Source organism: Dermacentor albipictus, unplaced genomic scaffold (genome assembly GCF_038994185.2).
Source record: "Dermacentor albipictus isolate Rhodes 1998 colony unplaced genomic scaffold, USDA_Dalb.pri_finalv2 scaffold_47, whole genome shotgun sequence".
Taxonomy (NCBI): domain Eukaryota; kingdom Metazoa; phylum Arthropoda; class Arachnida; order Ixodida; family Ixodidae; genus Dermacentor; species Dermacentor albipictus.
The window spans coordinates 44,166-64,513 of record NW_027225601.1 but is presented as its reverse complement, the minus strand read 5'-3'; the positions used below and the strand labels follow the sequence as shown (position 1 = coordinate 64,513).

Here is a 20,348-nt window from a genome sequence, read left to right as displayed (position 1 = left end):
ACCAGGGTATTGTTTGGCACAATACTGGAATTTTGAGGAAGCTCGTATATAGACGGTGGCACAATGAAGCAGTTCCCCAGTCTTACTGCGTAGAGAGCTGATCTACCCTTTATGACTCGATCGTTGTTGCTTTGAACCTTGTCGTAGTTTACATATGAGGTGTGACCCAGTACAATTAATGTATTAGGCCGGAGGTATGTGCTGAAAATATAAAGTAGTTATTATAAGGTTATATAAGAATTATAGGTACTATAATAATATATAAAGTAATATAATATAAGGTAATATAAGGTATACCGTAGACGATTTTTTGTAATCTCTTACAAAGATAAAAACGCGCTGAGTAATTACAACAAAAGTGAATGAACATTGTAAGTTGGCACTAAAAACGCCACAATTAGAGATGTTGGGATGTCGCATCCTTTGACAGCAGAAGTTATGGAGCTGTACATTAGCTTTCTTGCATTAAAGTACACGTTTCAGAGATGCTTGTAAATTTGCAATAAAGAATCACGACATCGGACAGTTATCAATACCTCAAGACTGTGAGTGCAATGCATTTTTTTTATATATGCGCAAATTTATAAAAATGCATTTAGCCAGTGCATGGTGCGCAGAAGCACTGAAGTACATGCGATACATTCGCCCACGAAAAAAGCAAAATAGTGATTTTCAGCCGACATGCTGCAAGAGAACTGGGCTGCCTGCACGCTTGCGAGATAAGTACTCGTCAACTGTGGACAATATTTTAACCTGTCCGCGCTTTTGCTACTGCTGTTGGCATTGATTTTGAGTAGTTTTTGCCACAAACACGTGCAACAATGATTGTGGTTTTTTACAACCCGTAGAGCTATCATCTCGGTTTGGATGCACCTAGTTTTATCATTTTCAGCTGTCTTTTCATGTGTTTACGAAATAAGATGTCGTGTTCTGTGTCATGCAAGGCATCTGAATATATTCGGCTTTAATTGCACATTCTGAGCTAGCACACCATCAATCTCATAAATGGATGCAGGAAACTTAACCGCGTATACCTATTAGCGTGCCTTCATTATCACATAGAAGAGATTGCTGAGCCTATGTTTCCACTGCCAATCCTGTCCAAATCCTTTCCTCCCGACTTCTACCGAAAAGGAGGAGAAGAAAAATTGGAGGGAACTTTTCGTTGCTTCAATTTCAATCTAAAAATAATGAGGGCAAAGTAAGAAAAAAAATACAAGTTGCCGCCAGTGCAAGCCGAAGATATATCCTGAGCTCATAAACACCCAAGAGGATGGACGTTGCCAAAAGCCTAATTGGAGTGCTTACGGTGATCCTGCTACAAGCGGCCGGAGGCTCCTTTTCCCGTACTCCTTTTGTGTGAGGTCATTAGCCTACAGTTATGCTCGCCGCTGGACGAAGGCTTCTTCTACGATCCCTAATTTGCTCTGTCTCAATGTATCTGATGCCAAATTGCGTCCGTAAATGTTCCTATTTCATGGCACCTACTCTCCCCAACTGTAACGGTGCAATGGTTATCTGCACTACCCAATGCATGGTCTGCCCAGCTACATTTTGTAAGCATGAAACGCTTAAAGCTCCCGTTCTCGGCAACCTTAGAGACGTTGAGCCAATATCATCCGCCGTTATATAGCGACCCAAAGCTAGAATGGAGCCAAGATATCCGGGCATCGTTGCTACAACAAAACACGATCATCCGTGCAACCATTCAAAACTTAAGAAAATGCGATTTTCGTCCCCCATCCCCTTGTACAGGACTGCATTACATACGCTAGTTATTGCCTAAACCAGTTACAATAAATATTGCTTCTGAGTACTTCCTATTGTTCGTTCACTATATCCCCCAAGCCGTAACTTGTAGTACGCGAAAGTTTTAGTTGTCATTTCCAGTAGCGACGTTCAAAATGCGGATGCAGGGTGCTATGCACTGGATTGATATCTTTCGGCAATGTGACATGGTTGCCTGAGCTCTTTTCAACGCCAGTGGTCCGCGAGTTCAGCAGCGCGTGCGGCCCACCGCGAATGGCTGTTTGCCTGAGACGAGACTTGCAATGAGGTTCTGTTTGTGACAGTTTGTTGGTAGCATCATCTCCAACCAATCCGCTTTGCCGGTTGCCATTTGATGCTTACATCTACTCCCAATTACGAGAGCCAGAATTTTTAGTCTTCATAATAATATTAATAAACTCATTTATTATTCTAGAAACCATACATTCATAACGCGTGCAAAAGCCTCATTGAGCGTGACTGGATGACTACTATAACATTGGCTATCCGCGCTCGCTCTCTCATCCACACCGCGCCATTACTTTCTGTTAACGTTAAGATTAACATTTTTATTCCATCGCTCTTTCGTCATCCCCCACTTGGTATCGGGCTTCTTTCTTAGCGTCCAAGTTTCTGTCCATTATGTTACTACCGGCAGAATGGAATGATTGTACCCTTCTCTTTTTACAAAAGTACCAACCTCCCACTATAGATTTCGTTATGCCTGTCTTTACACTCCCAACCACTTTTATTCTTTCACAATATTTCTTCTCGTTATCGATTGATTATCTGATTGATTGATTCCTAATTGCTTTATCACAATAGATTTCAAGAAAGGCGAAGCGAAAAGCTACTCAAGGAAAGCTTGAGGGAGTCCTGTGCCCTCATACAGATAAGGACAGCAGCAGAGGCACCCGCATTTTGTTTACATTGTCGTACACTTTGACAATACCATCATGCTGAACGCCACATTTTCATGCACTTTGACGAAACCTTAAAATTAAACACATTGCTAGTTACTGCCCTACGCGGAGCGTCATGCATTCGCATACATCACTTCTTCACAGTAAACGCATTGTAATAGTGGTATTTGCCTTTAAATAAATACAAAACAAAGACAGCAGTCTATGTAAATTTCAGGCTAAAAGAATTCGTATAATTCAGGTAATTTTACTTCGCTAATATTTATTTGTTTCATTAATATGTTCAATATTATAATTAATGTTATAATCAGTAAAAGTGGGAGTTTCTTGTCAAGCATTTGCCGACCATAGCCAGTGCGACAATACGGAACATTCCATATTTCTGTCGTTCTTGTGTTATATGGTATACCTTCGGTAGATGTTTACTAACCCCGTCAACAGATAATTATGAAGATCAGAATTCAGGCTATATTCACGCAACGCTTTCTACTTATAGGTGTCCTATGCATTAACTCAATTTTTTTTTTAAGGAAGGGTGCAGTAGAATGCAGAATTGACGCATTCTCAGCTATTTTCAAAACTCTCTTTTGCATTACAAATAGCTGCGACAGGTTCGATTGTCTAGTACTCCGCCAGACCAAATTACAGTACAATAGATACGAAGCAAACAGGGCACACTAAAGTTCAACAATTTTGCTGAATTAGAAATGAAACAGTGGTTTCGGTTCCGAATTCCCGGTATGGCACCTAACTTTCCTAATCTCGCATTGAGACACTCATGGCACTGCAGTGATACTGAAAATGCGCACCAAGTACCCTAATAGAGCTAACTAGCTGCATCTGTGAGCAGTAAAATTTAATGTTACCTATAACAGAAACATGCCTGCCTATAGAATGGAAAATCACAGCCTTTGTTTTCTATTTAACTTGTTATTGGTTGCCCAAGATACGGGACAAGGTGGAGCGATAAAATTAGGAAATTCCCTGGCGCTAGTTGGAATCGGTTGGCGCAGGACAGGTGTAATTGGCAATCGCAAGGAGAGGCGTTCGTCCTCCAGTGGAGATAAAACAAAATAATGGTGATGATGACGACGATGATTATCAGTTGTCCACGTGCTTCATTCCTCTAAAAGGGCAGTACCTTTATGAAGGAAACAACAGCATCTGATGAAGTCAAAGCAAATATAATGCTGCCGTCAGCCTAAATTATAAATTGAATTCTAAAGATATATATGGACTGTCATAGCGCCGACAGGCGTCGTTCAGTGTTTGTTATCAGAAGCAGATAAGCAACCACCAGCGCGTATAAGAAGCAGGCGCTCTTTCGAATAAAGCATTCCCTGTTCGGAAGCCCGTTGGTCTTCTTGCTCGTCACGCTGCGCGCCTGCGCGCGTCACCGTCCGCGCAATACACGACACGGACTATGTCAGCCATGATAAATAAAATACCACAAGCCCGACCACACTGCGCTGCGGTACTCTTTAGAATAGTTGCTTTATGCTGGCTATTGTTTCATTCATCGATACGGACCGTCGTATCCCTAACAGGTAATCAGGATCTCATGTAAATAATTGACATGGACAAACGTACTTCTGCACAGACTCTAGAGGGTGACTGGTGATCACGAATTTTCTTTCCTTGGCCAAGTTAGTGAACGTTACCGTTGTCTTGTGCATAATAATCTACAACAATACACATGTACATTCACTGCTAGGCACCATAATAATTCTTTTTAATTCATCACCAGAGTGGCTCAACAGGATAATTACATTTGCAAGCCCAACGTTTTGAGATATAGGCCGTTAATATTCACACCTAAGCTTTTCCAGTCTGGGATCTTGTATATTTTTTCTAAGCATGCAGTGACTACCACTGGAGAGATTCTACTTCCTTGTATGATCACTGCCTGTAAGAAAACTTTTACATTTCTTCTGGAGGAAAGGTAGGTGTGGCACCTTTGTGAATATTTCTCAAGATATCCGCGTGTGTGTTTGGCACTCCTTGACTATCCAATGCCTCTATGACTGCTGCCTTCTCTACTGAATCAAATGCCTTTTCACAATCTGTAAAAGCAATACAGAGAGTTCCATTGTAGATCCATTGGAGACTAATGAGTTCCTGAGGCCAGCGTGTTTTCTTGGTTGATTGAAATAAAGGCTTGCCCTGATTGGAACAAAAATAATCAAATTTGGTATTTCGAATTGTGCAAGATGATTTGCCTTAAGAAGTGAAGCGCTCGCAGTCCGTTAGTCTCTCCGAAAGGGCCCTTAACCAGGTCAGGTCATTTCGACCTTACAAGCCCAGAGCATACACTGCGCGCTAATGTTCGGGTTTGCAAAGTATTACATCGCTACACGACGCGGAAAAGCCTGAAATTTCAATTCAAACGCCATTTTTTCTTCCGCTCGCGGTGACCGCGCTTCTCAGCCGGACGGGGACGTACACGTGTTTCTGCGTCCCCGGACTCGTGTTCGCAGTGCGACGTCGATTATTGGGACACGAGACGTCGAGCATTACTCAAGGCAATGCCTCTTATTTGGCCGATCTGTTGCTTAACTTGATGAGTTAAAGCTTAGAAAAATAATGAGTCAGAGAAACCGAATGTCTGCATGTTTTTGTTTTACTTTTCACCGCAGCAAGAGAGATGTACTTCCGTTTCGTCAGCTCGTGCCCACCGTCGTGCAGTCGCGCGCTTAGACACTGAAACTTTGACATTTTCTGTCGTGTTCCAGTGCGGAATTATTCTGTGTGATCCACTTTTGTCTGCATCAGTGTTCATGCAGCACTGACTTATAGCGCTGGTCAGGTGTCCTCGAGCACAGCGCGCAAAATAGTGCGCTGCGCGAAATCAATCAAAACAGTTCGCGCACGATGCCGTCAGCGGAAGGGCGCCGCGCCACAAGAAAAGCGAAGAGAAAAAACACGAGGCGTGGCACATCACGCATGCGTCACATGATCCTCGAGGTCCGGTACGGAAGAACGCAGGGAATGAATTTCGCTTGCGAAGGTTTGACGAGGCAAGTGTTGAGGGGTCTCGTTCGGCAGTGGAGCTCGACTGCTGATTTAGCGCGTTCACGGCACTGAAATATTTCTTTTTCAGCTAATCAAGAGCCGATTTGAAAAGCTTTTGAGGTGGAACACTCCCTAGAGGACACATAACAAATTCCAGAGTACAACAAACATTTGCTATGACATAGGTAGTGAAGAAAGCACCAGGCCAATATGAGTTACTCCGCATGTGCGGCTCCTTGTTATATATACGAGGCATGCGGAGAAAAAAGAAAAGATGAGGATGATGTCTGCGGATCCATCAGAACGGCACGAGCCCTCGAGGTGCGTCACCCGATCTGCGATCTAGAGAGAAGTGGTGGTGAGCTGGCATCATCGACGTGGCTCTCGGCCAAGAAGGTTCGAGCGTCCACATCGTATTGGCGATGGAAGCCATGGAGGTTCGGTCAAGCCCATGACGCTGGGATTCAGGGTGTGGCCGTCGACCTTGGCGACGTTCGAGTGAAATTCCTTGGACCTGTTGCAGCCTCTCACGGTGGTGCCGTGCACTCCAGGAAGGATCCCCCTTCAGGGGCAGACCAGCACGTACGATAGGCCCCGGGGTGTCTCGTGGGCAGTCGAAGAAGTAGCGGCGGAAGCCGGCGTTAGGCACAGCCAGTGAGGCCGGAGTGCACCGTTACTAATGGAGTTCGAGACATCAGCATCAAAAGACGGACAGGTGGACTGGCCGACATCAAGGCAGTGAGGCCTACCGCACTGGCGATGAGGAAGATCCGACAGGCATCGGACTTGGAGGATACAGGCGACGACAAGAGGCTGTAAGGACGCTCCTTTCTGTTAGTGCACAGCCATAGGCTAGGGTTCCCTGACTTTCGCCTGTGACCCTGCAAGGATGACCGTAGGTGAGGATAAGGACATATTTACGCTATGCAAGTGTGGAGCTTTATTTTTATCCAAGTGAGTTTTAAGTTTTCCATTTTGAGTTTGGGTAAATTAAAATCTATTTGCTGAGGTGGCCTGCAACTCCCGGCTCCGTTTATACCTAAGGTCCGCATGGCCCTGAGATCAGTGACACGCGACCAAAGTTCGCGACACTCCTAATAAATTGTTCACGCCTATCTGTATCTGGTCGTGCTCTGGGTTTTGCCGATTTTAAATGAGTCTTCTCACGCTAACTTAGGTCAGTGTTTATTATGGCGCACACAGAGCTTGACTGCCCAGCGTGTCCAGTAGGAAACGGATATGAACCTATCTGCATTCATTCCCCATGCACCGGCCGTTTCAGTGCCAATACGGCGAATGGTTAGATTGCTTTAATGTTATACGCTTTAATGACCCCATTCATTGTGTTTTTCCGCTTAAACTGCAGTCGACTTCCATATTTTGGCATTCATTCTGCAGTAAAGCCCATTTCTTTCAGCCGCGTCACTGGTCTCACGGAGCAATGATCAACTGAAGCGCAGTGTTGTCATGTCTTACAACTTTGCTGTGCTTCTTTTTGTCAAACGAAATGACTGAATACAACTGCTCTCTCCTTTCCGTCTGTGTAACCCGTGATTCTATCGCCTTTAAAAGTACCCTAACTAACAGTTTTGGTAACCACTACTACTAATGTCTTTTTGTCAAGAGAGTATCTGACTGAGTGTTTGAGCTTTGTCTTCTTTGTCCTTATTCTCCCGTTGGCACTACTGCATATCGCTTGGCTACTGCAACCGCACCCACACACGAATGAATCCTTAACTTACTGCCGACCGGAGCCGGTGCCCCGAAGGCTTGGCCTGCGACACCTCCTTCAGCTTTAGGACTTTATGCGCCTAGAGAGGGGCAACCCGGACGTTATTTACCCGTTGCAAACGATCACGCTGGTGGCCACTTGCCATCAAACACTGTGTTTTTATTGACACTACCTTATACTACTGCCTCTTCACTATTTGAAGCGTTAGGAAATTTAATTAGAAACCATATTACGTATTAATACGATATTATAGGTAGATACACGAGAGACGAGCCGCCGTGAGAACGACGACGAAGTGGGTCGGTGCCCTTGGCGCGAGTGAATGTCCGCCTGGCGCTCTGACTCCAGTCCAGTGTAAATAGCCTGTAAATAGCCTCTCTCGTCTGTGTCTTTCTGCACGTAACATTCGGGTGGAGGTCAGCGATCCCCGTTCTCGCCACGGAACTCCGGAGTGGTCGGTACATCGAGCTTGTCACCATGCCTCCCATTGACGAGCCCGCCTCTACAGCGGCTTCGGCTGGTTCGACTGCTCCAATCGTCACGGTTGCCCAACATCGCGACCCTGGTGTGTTCTCTGGACTGGAGGGACAGGACGTTGACGAATGGATCAAGCTTTATGAACATGCCCAACAATCATGCGTGGTACCCAACAATCATGCTCGCCAATGTCATCTTTTATCTTGGCGGCACCCCACGCGTCTGGTACCAGACGCATAACGACGAGATAAACAGTTGGGACACTTTCAAAGAAAAGCTACAGGAACTGTTCGGCGACCCCATTGGCCGCAAGGTTGCCGCGAAAAAGGTTCTTGCGTCTCGTGTTCAGACATCTACAGAGCCGTACGTTTCATACATCTTCGACGTCTTGGCTCTATGTCGCAAAGCTGACGATGCTATGTCTGAATCAGATAAAGTGTCCTATGTTCTAAAAGGCATCGCCGTCGACGCTTTCAATTTGCTTGTTTTCGGCAACGTCTCGACAATCGACGCCATCATTAAAGAATTCCGTCACCTTGAACAAGCCAAGAGCCGCCGTATCACGCACCACATTACGCGGCTACCCAACACCGCTGCTACGTCGACATGTGAGGGTGAACCACGTCAGGCCACCACCTATGACGACGTCACCCGTATAGTTAGATGCGAGCTCGAGGCCGCCTGTTCGCCAACTTTCTCCACGACGCCTCCCGATCCGCCAGGAACCACGATTGCCATGATTCAGGTAGTAGTCAGGCAGGAATTTGAGAACATGGGTCTGAACTCCGTGTGATCAACATCTACACCCAGCGTTCCCCAGTTCTCTACCAGCCCTCTTCGTTCCCGACAGTCCTTTTCTACCAAATCTCGCCGCAACCCGTCCGAAAAGCGTACCCTCGATCACAGACCAATCCGCTTCCACTGCTGTCGCATCGGCCACGTCACTCTTCACTGCCGCAACCGATGGCCACCGCCTCCTCGGACATACGCCGCCACTTATTCCCGCACCTTTGGACCTTCTGTTCCCTATGCCACTCGCCATGAACCCATTGCCGCTGATGCCCCTGCTCCGAACCTCCGCTACAGCCGCTCGCCCTCACCTCGACGCCGTCAGTCTCGTTCTGCCCCAACTCCGCCGCTTCTCTTAGCCGCCTATCGCCTCCCGGGCCCAGCCGGAAAACTAGGCGCTGCAGCTTCTGGAAGTGAAGCTGCGTTGTTGACACTGCCCTCAAATCCTCTGCTCACGTTAAACACGAACCAAAACCTTCTTGCAGTTGACGTTGATGGCTATCCTGTCACGGCACTCATCGATAGAGGGGTACATCTTTCTATTATGAGTGCTGCCTTCCGACGACGACTGAACAAGCTCCTAACACCAGCGTCGGCACGCGTTGTCCGCGTTGCGGATGGCGGTACTGCGCCTATCATCGGCATGTGTACGGCACGTGTTCGCATCACCGGCCGCCACACTCCTGTCCTCTTCACCGTGATTGCTCATTGCCGCCACGCCCTCATTCTCAGCCTCGATTTTCTCTCCGCACATTCTGCTCTTATTGACTGCTCTACCAGTACCCTTCTCCTTGAGTTGCCGATTCTCAAAGAACCTCCTGACGCACCCCAGTGCCGCCTACGCCCCACCGGCTTTATTCGCCTGCCGCCAAGATCAATAGCGACGTCATCGTCTTCTCGCCCACGTTCGACACTCAGCTTGAGCGTCTAACAGCTATTCTTGATGTATTTCGAAAGGCGAAGCTGCAATTTAAGTCGTCGAAATGTCGTTTCGGCCACCACCAAATTCATGTTCTGGGCCACCTCATTGATGCTTCTGGAGTACAGCCTGATCCCGACAAAACTCGCGCTGTCCGAGACTTTCCGGTTCCGAAGATTGCCGCAAACGTTCGAATTTTCGTCGGGCTATGATCGTACTTGCGTCGTTTCGTTCAATATTTTGCGGCAATTACTAGACGCCTGAGTAATCTTTTGAAGAAAGGCGTACAATTCTTGTGGGGTACTGCAGAAGCCGCCGCCTTCTCTCGTCTCGTCACTCTTCTCTCCTCATCACCCATTGTCGCCCACTTCGTCCCTGATGCCCCTACAGAATTGCGTACAGATGCAAGCGGTCATGGCTTAGGTGCCGTCTTATCCCAGAGTCAGCGTGGCCAGGATCGCGTTATTCCTTACGCAAGCCGCCTCCTCCCGCCATCAGAGTGCAACTATTCCCTTACGGAACAAGAATGCCTTGCTGTAGTCTGGGCGTCTGCGAAGTTCCGTCCTTACCTCTACGGTCGCCCTTTTTCCGTAGTCACTGACCATCATGCACTCTGCTGGCTCTCATCCCTAAAAGTTCCTACAGGCCGGCTTGGTCGATCCGCTTTGAGACTACAAGAATTTTCGTATTCTGTGGTCTACAAGTCTGGCCGCGCGCCTGCACCAAGACGCTGACAGCCTGTCGCGTTACCCTGTTGACGACCCTGACTCCTCCAATATCACCAGTGCTGCTTGTGTATTCTCTGTGTCGCAGCTGCTTCATTTCGCCGACGAGCAACGTGGTGACGCCAACATCGAAGGACTCATCGACGGTTTTGAACACTCTCCGGCCGACGCCACTCTACGCCTCCTCGCCCTCCGCGACGGTACTCTGTACCGTCGTAACCTTCATCCGGACGGCTCTGAGTTCCTACTTGTCATACCTAAACACCTCCGCTCAACCGTTCTAGTAGAGCTCCACGACGCACCAAAGGCAGGACATCTCGCCGTATCTCCAACCTATGACCGTGTACGTCGCCGTTTGTTCTGGCCGGGCTTTGCCCGTTCCGTACGACGTTACGTCGCCGCTTGTGAACTTTTCCAACGACGCACGAAGCCTTCCCAGCACCCCGCTTATTACCTGCAGCCGCTCGACATCCCTGCCGAGCCCTTCCATCGTGTTGGCTTAGACCTTCTCAGCCCATTTCCGTAATCAACATCAGGAAACAAGTGGGTTGCAGTCGCGGCTGACTACGCGACCTGTTACACCGTAACCCGCGCTCATCCGAACAGTTGCGCAGCTGAAGTTGCGGACTTCCCTCTACATGATATCATTTTGATGCATAGTGCTCCGCATCCATGGCTAACAGACCATGGCCGTACGTTTGTGGCGAAAGTCATTGATGACATCATGCGGGCCTGCTCCATTCAGCATGAATTTACTACCTCCTACCACCCTCAAACGAAGGGCCTCACTGAGCGTTTGAACCGCACCCTTACACACATGCTATCCAAATACATTTCAGACGACCACCGTGACTGGGACCGGGCTCTTCCCTACATTACCTGTGCATGCAACTATTCCCGTCTCGAAACTGCCGGCTTTTCCCCGTTTTACTTCTTGTATGGCCGCGAACCGACGCTACTACTAGACACCGTGCTTCCGTCCACCACAGCTTCAACTAGCGCTTATGCCCGTGATGCAATCGCCCGTGCTGACCATGCTCGTCAACTTGCGCGCGTTCGTCTACAAGTCTCTCAAGCCAAACATAAGCGACGCTACGACCTCCGTCACCGTCATGTCCATTTTGCACCCGGCACCCTCGTGTTGCTTTGGTCACAATCGCGTAAAGTTGGCCTTTGTGAGAAAGTGCTTTCCTGTTATATCGGCCCATATCGCCTGCTCCGCCAAGTGACCGATGTCACCTATGAAATTGTTCTAGCCACGCCCACTACGTCCTCCGGTGTGACAACCAGTGACATTGTCCACGTCACCACGGTCACGGCAAAAGCACCGTGACGGTGCTTTTGCCGCCGGTGGGTATTACGATATTATCGGTAGATGCCCGAGAGACGAGCCGCCGCGAGAACGACGACGAAGTGGGTCGGTGCCCTTGGCGCGAGTGAATGTCGGCCTGGCACTCTGGCTCCAGTCCAGTGTAAATAGCCTGTCAATAGCCTTTTTCGTGTGTGTCTTTCTAGAAGTAACAGTATCAATAGCTTGATTGTCACAGGCGGTTCATCACAGTTTTTACTGCGCTGCGGTCCACATCCTTCTGGGGATTCCCTAATCATCTTAAGCCTTCATCATCAACTTGGTGCTTGCGCTCTTTCCATGGGCATGAAGAAGGAAATAATAGAGGAGTGAGCATTGCACAAAGTGGCCAACTTTTTGAAGCTTTTTGAAGCCTACTACTTGTAAAGCTGCCCTTCCAACTTTTGTTCGAGTCTGCTTTTTTGTGTTGTTCATATCCAAGGAGCCTTTGCTGTTTTATTACGTAACTGCCTAGAGAACAGAGGGCGTAATCAGCAAAGACGTGGTACTAGAAAGGGTGACAATAGCTGTAGGCCAATTTATCACGTATAGGATGTAGTGGTGGGCTAGTTGATAATTGGCGAGGCAATACGGCAGCATCGTTCCAAACAAGATCGTAACAGAATGAACATGAGGGTTCGTGTTTGTTTACTCTGTCACGTCTTCGTTACAAAGTTCTCTGCCATACTCTGTCATGTAAATAATCTCAAGTGCTGTGAACTCTCGCGGGAAAGGTCACAGCCAGGCTCCTCTTCCTCGGTTGCCACATTCGAAGAGGGTGGTTGAATACGACCGTGGCTGTCCTTCCAATGCGCTTGTGCGAACACTACAACATTTAAACCTTCAGAAGCCCCAAAGCATCTAATGACGCGTTTGACCACAATTAGGCGTGTGGAGCTATGTTTTTTCACGTGGTGACGCTTCGATTGCTAGGCTCTCTCTGAGTCCGTTGCACGTGCTTACGACGCGGTGTGAGGTTCGGCGTACCATGTCGTCATTTAGAAGGCACCGTCGACAGTGACAGGGGGAATAAAAAAAACGGCTTGCCATTTTTTAAAGGACACTGACGCGTAGTCATTATCTATTTACACTAGAATCTCCACTGCGGAGTTTCCCAGGGTGGCTTAAAAAACAAAACCTAAAACAGTCTATAGAAAGGAAACAAATGCAGACAAATCGCAGCACACAAAATAACGGAACACAGTACTAACAGGGAAAAGGAGAAAAAGCGAATAATCACTGTGACAACTCATAAGTAAAAGAATCGGGACTTGGAAGAAGAATTTGATAATTAGGTAGTCTGCTCCACTCGTTAACATGTCCTGAGCGAAGTTCTTTTTAACAATTCACACGTGGGCGCGAAATGTAGTTACGTTCAAATCATGCCTTTGTTTACGTGTCCGGATGACAAAGAGAGTACTTTCGATATGTCTGTGTTGTGTCTTTGAAATTGGTCTCGAAGAAATTTGGGAGAGAACGGTGATTCCTATTGGACAAGGTAGGTAGTCTGGCTTTAGTCTCAAGAGTTAGTATTACAGAGCGTCCAAAACTGCAATATAAAAAAACGAACATCCCGTTTTAAATTTCCTACTTTTTAATTTGTTTTTGTAAAATGAACGCTGATGCTAAGGCAACAAATGCTAAGAGAAAAGTTTGACTGGGAAGCAACCGAACAGCAGGGATTGTTTACTTTAAACCCGCTCAGAGAAAGAACATTTCCGGGTTTCCGTGGCAGCAACATGGAGATGGTGCTTTGTCCAATGAAGGGTGTTAATGGTCCAAGCTTTCAACTATAGAGAGAAACGTATTATTTTTGCATGTATTAACATTTTGGGCATATCGTTACAAGCTACACTCATTAGAATTGTATTTGGAAATTAATTTGAATTTGCCAAAATCTATACCAATAAATAATCCTCTGTATGTCCTGTTTAGGCTAGCATTCGCCAGGAGAATTTTAATGCGCTAGCATTCCTAAATTACGCACTTTCAGAAGCTATCTATCAATGTATGTATGCATGCTTGCATCTAACCGTTTTTCCGCCTTCCTGGGTCACTGGATGGTCAGGGGTGGAAGAGAGAGGGCATGGGGCTGCTGTGCGGAATTAACCGATTGGAAAACAAACAAGCGCACCAATTTGGGAGCTCATTGAGGTCACAGACGTGCCGCTCTTCGACAAACCTCTTTCAAGTCGACGTGGGTCTCTGTAAACGTGGGACTGAGTTGGTACTGGTCTGCGAAGAAACGTCTCGACGCAAAATTAAAGTACGGTTTATGTGCAGCTTGGTGTGTGTTGGTCTTGAATGAACCTCTCCCATGCCAAACTGGGTCACTGGGTGTGTGCAAATGGGTGTATGCTGCTCTTTCATTAGCGTATATGGCTGCAGACTCGCCGTGGTGGGGTAGGTGCTGTGGCATGGCGCTGCTATGCTTTAGGGCGCGAGGTCAAATCCCGGCCTCAGCGGCGGAATTTCCCGGTACATGACATGCAAAAACGCCCGTGTACACTGCGTGCATTGGGTTTACGATAAGAAACACGAGGTGGTGAAAATTATTCGGGAGTCACTCACTACAGCATGCCTCAAATCAACACCTGTGTTGAGTACGAAAACAAAACCCAGATCATCAGTGTTTTTTTTAATTTTTGACGCCAACTTGTGCAACTAGCTTTGTGCCACCACGAATGTGCCGCTCTACAACGACAAAAATGATTGCAATATTTCTCGGTGCTGAGTGAAATCAAACCGACGTCTCAGTTGTTCCGCAAAAAGAGCAACCTCGCGCATTAGCCGGCTGCATCACAGACGCCCTGAGTACATGCCACTCTTCAATAAGCCTATTTCAAGCCAACGTTTTAGCAAGCTGTGCGACGAATGCAGTAGGCATCTCGTGCTCTACAATGAAATCCGCATTAACTGAAGTTACTGAGTATCTGCCATTGAGCGTGTGGCAAGCAACGGAGTAGTTCTTAACCTTCACGGGCACCGGCGCGCAGCGCTTCCAGTCTCGGAGGCCAAGCACGGACTTCTTGGCAGTGTCACTAGATGACGGAACGTGTCCAGAAAGACGCGCGAGAAGGCAGGTTGCCGCATGGCATGTTTCACAGTATTCAGAAGCACCGGCGCGCCGTGCATTTTCGAGGCCATGCTCAGGTTTCACGGTGGCGGCGATAGATGGCGTCGAGTGTTCTTAGGAAGGTGTGGTTGCAGAATGACCCCAGCGCTTCGGCGCAGGCTGGAGGAAGTCGTCCAGAAAGTTGGCAGCTGGGTACAGCCTAATTGGAAGTGTACACAGACAACCAGGAGCCAAAAGAAGCAAAGTGACAGAAACAAAGACAACGAGTTGGATGCAGAGAATGCAAGCAAAAACGTCAAGATTTGCCAGAAAGGAAAGGAAGATATAAGGAGGGAGAATTTGTACGAAATATCAATGGGAAGCGCCTTCCTATTTGAGGCCCGAGCTGGTTGTGTAAAGACAAAGACATGCCGGAGCAAATATTCGCAATCAGATGAGGCATGTGTATGCTGCAGAGTAAATCTGCGGAGCATTGATCACACCTCAATGCAATGCGAAAAGATTCACGTAGTGATACCCGTACGTAACGTACACCTTCAAGAAGCGCTTAGGTTTAAAGTGGACGAAAGGATAAACCGGTGAGCAGTTCGACATAAGCAAAATATCTTTTATGGATTTGGTGGGAAAAAGAAGCAGGAAAGCGATTGATATGACCGGAACCATTAAATGCATATGTAGATGTACAAGGCGGCGGGGAAGCTTAGAGAAAAAAAGCACTAAAAAGATGTCTACGAAAATGCTTGAATGAAAAGCATATGTAACCAACCTGTGTAACCCAGGTTTGCCGGAACGACATGGCCACAAATAGTGCATGACCTGGGGTATTCGGAGAAGTATGGGAGAGGCCTTTGCCCTGCAGTGGGCGTAACAAGGCTGATGATGATGAACCCAGGCCGGTTAGATCACTACTTGTCACCACGTGTTTCGAAGGGGATGACAAAAATACATAATCATCACCATCATAATCATCATCATCTTCGAGGCGTGATAGAGGAGTCCGCTGTAGTACGCGCCTCATACATCGTTTCGACGGTGGCAATAAGCTGTGCTACTGCATAAATTCAGATATAATGCATTACAGTCTCCGGTATCGGGAGATTGGTTCTGCTGGCATTTTACTTAATCACCGCACACTCAGTATGACAATTATGTAATTATCGCACCACCGGGTTCACTTCGCAGGAATGTTTTCCACTTTTCGTCTACCGCAAATTATATCAACAATAATGCATACGAATGGAGCTTATCACATAACCGTTCTATCACTATACTCGTTTTGTTAATCAGTATGAAGTGGCGTATGCTTTCTGCAGCGCGAAAGCCATTTGTATATGAATTCATTTCGCAGAATCCTGCAGCTTGGAACCACCTTCGCACTAGCATTTCGTTCATCCCTAACTACGCTTGTTTTCGCATATCTGATCACGCTCTTTCGTTGTGATTCATAGAAAATATTTCTATCTCACTAGCATTGTATGATGTTATCAATTATCCCGTAATCTGGTCGGTAATACTATCGTGTAAGCATTTATGTTGTATTATGTGTCCTACGCTTGCCCCGTTGTATTTTTGGTATATCTTTTTCTTTGTTCAACTCCCATGTATATTTCCTCCGTGATTTACTGTATTTAAATAAATAACATTCAGTTTTAAATTACCTATATGTTACTGTGCCATCAATGAATATGAGAAAAAAAATTTCGTATGCATGGATCCTTGTGGGACAACAATGTGTACTTTAAGTTGTTTTAAAGATATTATGATGCTTTGAGTGCCTTGAAAGTGAAAACAGCATCTTCTGATTGGACGGCTTAAATAAAGCATACTATGAAAGCGATTTGTAGCCTCGCGGCGTGACATTTGTCATGATTAACTCCAGACGTTCCGAGGCAGTTATCATTGGCGTTGCCGTTCCTGCAGACAAAAATTGATTAGCGAAAAATTCCTGGTGCCTAAAGGATTAGTACCAGTCATTATCCGGCAGAAAGGTGTAATTGAAGAATACGAAATGAAACCGAAACATACATTGTTACAAATTCGTAAAGCGCCTGCTTATGCAAAGCACACTGCATGGTTTAAAACAACTCTAAGATAATGAAAATAAAAAGAAAGCAGTGATCTGCTCGGCCCTGCAGAACAAAGTTTCGACAAGTTAAGTGTCTCGAACAAGACTGTACGGCATCAATCGGCACTTTTCCCAATGCACGAAGAGATAAAATCAGACATTGCTGTCTTTCCACCATGATGACACTACTAAAAGTACACAAGGAAAGTCTCTCAAGATCCCTACTTTGTTTTTCAATTTCAAGATTGTTCGTGGAGACATAAAGACGATTTGAGAACTGCGGGGCGTTCAGCGCACGCTGTGATAAGAGGCCCTCTTTCGTTTCAAGCTTAAACTTGGATTGGCTGTTTCTCGATGCGACCGCTAGGGGGCAAGCATTTAGCTGCAGTCGCCAATTGTTTACAATGCTCCAAGTTGGCCGAGGTGCGGTCCAAGAGATGGCTTTCAATGCACCGTCCCCAAACCTTCCATGAAAGCTTTCATGAAAACTGCTATCTCTAATATTTGTGTCATACCGCTAGTCCGCTAGTACAAAACATTTATATAATTCAGATATATTCAAATTATGCAAGCGTAGCCATGCGTTCAGCCCAGTGGGTAAGGCACTCAAAACCTCCCCACCAGCAACGTTATTTTCTTTCGAATTTATTATATCTTGTATACATCAATAACTTTATCCATTCGTCTTAGCTGCTAAGCCGACCGGTTGCCTAGTTGGGTAGACAAAGAAATACTTAAGCCTTTAAAGGCTGTACGAATGTTTTGAACATTCAGGCGCTTCCTAATGAGACTGATCTAATAACCACCCATGAAAATCGAAGCCCGCTTATTTTCCTGAAAATAAGGAATAATCTCTCTTACGCGAAGGTGTCTTGATTGTACTCTATTCTTGCTGGGTAGTTCGGAGGTGTCACACCAAAGTATAGGCCATAGTCAGTCGAGATATTTAGCTGCTCTTCGTACGCTCTCTGTATGACCTGTGAAATGACAAAAATACAGATTATTGCTATTTCGCGCAATATGAACCGGCAGTGCACTGCTATACTCATATTAGTGGTCGAAACAACGCCAAGTGACCACTCAGGATTTGAACAACATTCAGAGAGGTAGTGACGGCAACAAACTGAGCCTCTACATATTCTTAGGGTGCCACTCTAGAAATAAGATATGGGCCGTTTTGGGGTCATTCGCTGTGTCGAATCATGGTCTTGTTAGGACTGAGTCGGCGCTATTCCATTCTTTATCTTCCCTGGCGCACCATAGCGCTATCCGCACTTGTGACACATTTGCTGCGAATCCCGGCACTCCGCCTTGCATTTGGCATTGGCCCACGGTGTAGTTTAATGACGGTATGGTGTCCAATCTCGTAGCATCTTGCTTGCTGGACTTGCATGCCTGTCGTTCAGTCAAGCAGCTTCCATAGCAATCGAATGTCTCATAAATATTTGTTAAAGTTGACTTTAACCCATTAAGGACCAGTGTGACCATATGGTCAGGTTAGTCTGCACAGTGGATTTCAATTAATTAAGGTTAAGAAAACGGCACCAAAATCGCCTTTGACATGCCGATTGACAGATTAGAGTTCCCTTTATGGATACCAAGTGTCAGCAGCCGTCAGTCGTTTTGTGGGAGCCCCTCGCAGAGGCGTGAATAAGTGTTGCTATGAGATTAGCGTCGCGATGCATCGCTCCAAAGGTTAAGTGTTTTTTTTCTTCACTACTTGCTTAAGCAATTGTTGGATATCGTTACCTCCATATTGCTCTTTGAATATGTGACCTCCGATGAGCATTTGGGAAAGAATTATGTTTGATTTATCCATGAACGAGTACGTTATCTTGTGCGTTGCCATATGGTCACGCTAGGCCTTTAGGATACCGAACTTTTTGGTTTTTTTTTCAAACTGCATTCTCATCTCTTGCACGGCTGCTGGCGCGTTCCCACAGTGGTTATTTGTTATTTTATTGTCTGAATAGGTAGACGTTGGAAGAAATAGCGAAGATACTCGAAGAGGAAGATGACGATGTGTCAGTGATTTATATCGAGCTGCCAGATCTGGCAGCTCGATATAGGCTAGCACCTATTTGGATGAACACTCGGCCGATGAAGACTCAGACAGGCTCATTGAGAATCTATGCGGGCGGCAGCTATGAGCCGGCGCTGAAGCTGTTTTCTCTGACGGACGCAGCATTGGTGGATGCGAGTCTGACCACAACGACCCCGGCGGGCAAAGTGACGGAACATCAGAGGTGTCTTCTGCAGCAGTTCATGCGGCCATTCCTGCGAAATTATCCACTGCTTCTAAGTGGACGAAGTCTCCAGAAAAGCCTTGGCATATTTCCCGACCCAAACTTTGCTGCTTAAAGGGACTTTTCAGCTATTGAGTTGTTCGAACTCTTTTTTGACGAAGCCGTCGTGGAGCTGTTAGTCGAACAAACAAGAAACGTTATATTGAATATGCCTGATCCAAAGGTTACCAAAGAAGAATTAAGATAAGTTTTCTTGGAGTACTTGTTTTTTTCCGGCTATAACCGCTTGCCAGAGAAAAAGTGCTATCGGGACAGCGGCACGAATATGTGCAACACGATGACCTAGAATGCTATGCGAAGAAATCGCTTCATACAGATAATGTGATTCCTGCACGGAGCGAAATGCAAACCTAACGCTAAGTGACAATTTGGCAAAGTTGCGCCCATTGATGGCACTATTGAAAACAAGATTTCTGGAGCACTTTCAACCTGTGCGTCACCTGAGCTATGACGAAAGTATGATTGAGTATTATGGTCGTCATGACTGGAAACAGTTCATACGCGGAAAGCCTATCCGCTTCGGGCATATAGTATGGCGGCTACATGCCAAGAACGGATACCTTGTAAACCTCAAAGGCTCTCAAGGCAAGCAGGGGATCTCGGAACATCTAAAAATATGAAAAGAACTTCGGAAAAGCAGCGGCGCCACTTCTTCAAATGCGGGGTGAGCTCGCAGCAGAGACGCACAACCTTCCTTTTTTTTCTATTTTGATAATTTATTCACAAGCATGCAGCTACTCAGGCATCTCAAGGCACAGGGCTACGAACGCACGGGCACAGTGAAGCAGAACCGTGTTCCCAAAGAATGCCCTATCGCTGGACCAGAACTCGTCAAGCGCCAACCTCGCAAGCACGAAGAGCCCGTGCTGAGCGACAATGGGATAATTGTTGTCCGCTAGATGGACAATTCTGTAGTAACGATCGTAGGCACCATTCAAGGCGTAGAGTCAATGTCATATGCAGACAGGTACTCTCGTATTCAAAAGAATCGAATCAAGGAGGCCCGTCCAAACACTGTTGCTCAGTACAAGATTTATGGGAGGTACGGACCAGATGGATGCAAATGTAGGTGCCTACAGGTTTGCAATCCGTGGCAAAAAGTGGTGGTGGCCGATTTTCACTTGACTTTGTGATGTATCTATCAGCAACACTTGGACGTTAATTCGTAGCACAGGGCTCACCGTCACGCACGTGGAGTTCCGCAGGCAA

General features: G+C 46.5%; 1 protein-coding gene across 1 annotated transcript in view; it reads right to left on the bottom strand.

Moving 5' to 3' along the window:
- Positions 1–20,348, bottom strand: part of LOC139052965 (uncharacterized) — a 116,365-nt gene that overhangs the window by 56,084 nt on the left and 39,933 nt on the right. Inside the window, exons 2-3 of the mRNA XM_070530110.1 lie at positions 17,695–17,810; positions 3–201 (exon numbers count right to left, since the gene is read on the bottom strand). The gene's annotated coding sequence lies outside the window, so the exon portion shown is untranslated. The remainder of the gene's footprint in view (positions 1–2; positions 202–17,694; positions 17,811–20,348) is intronic.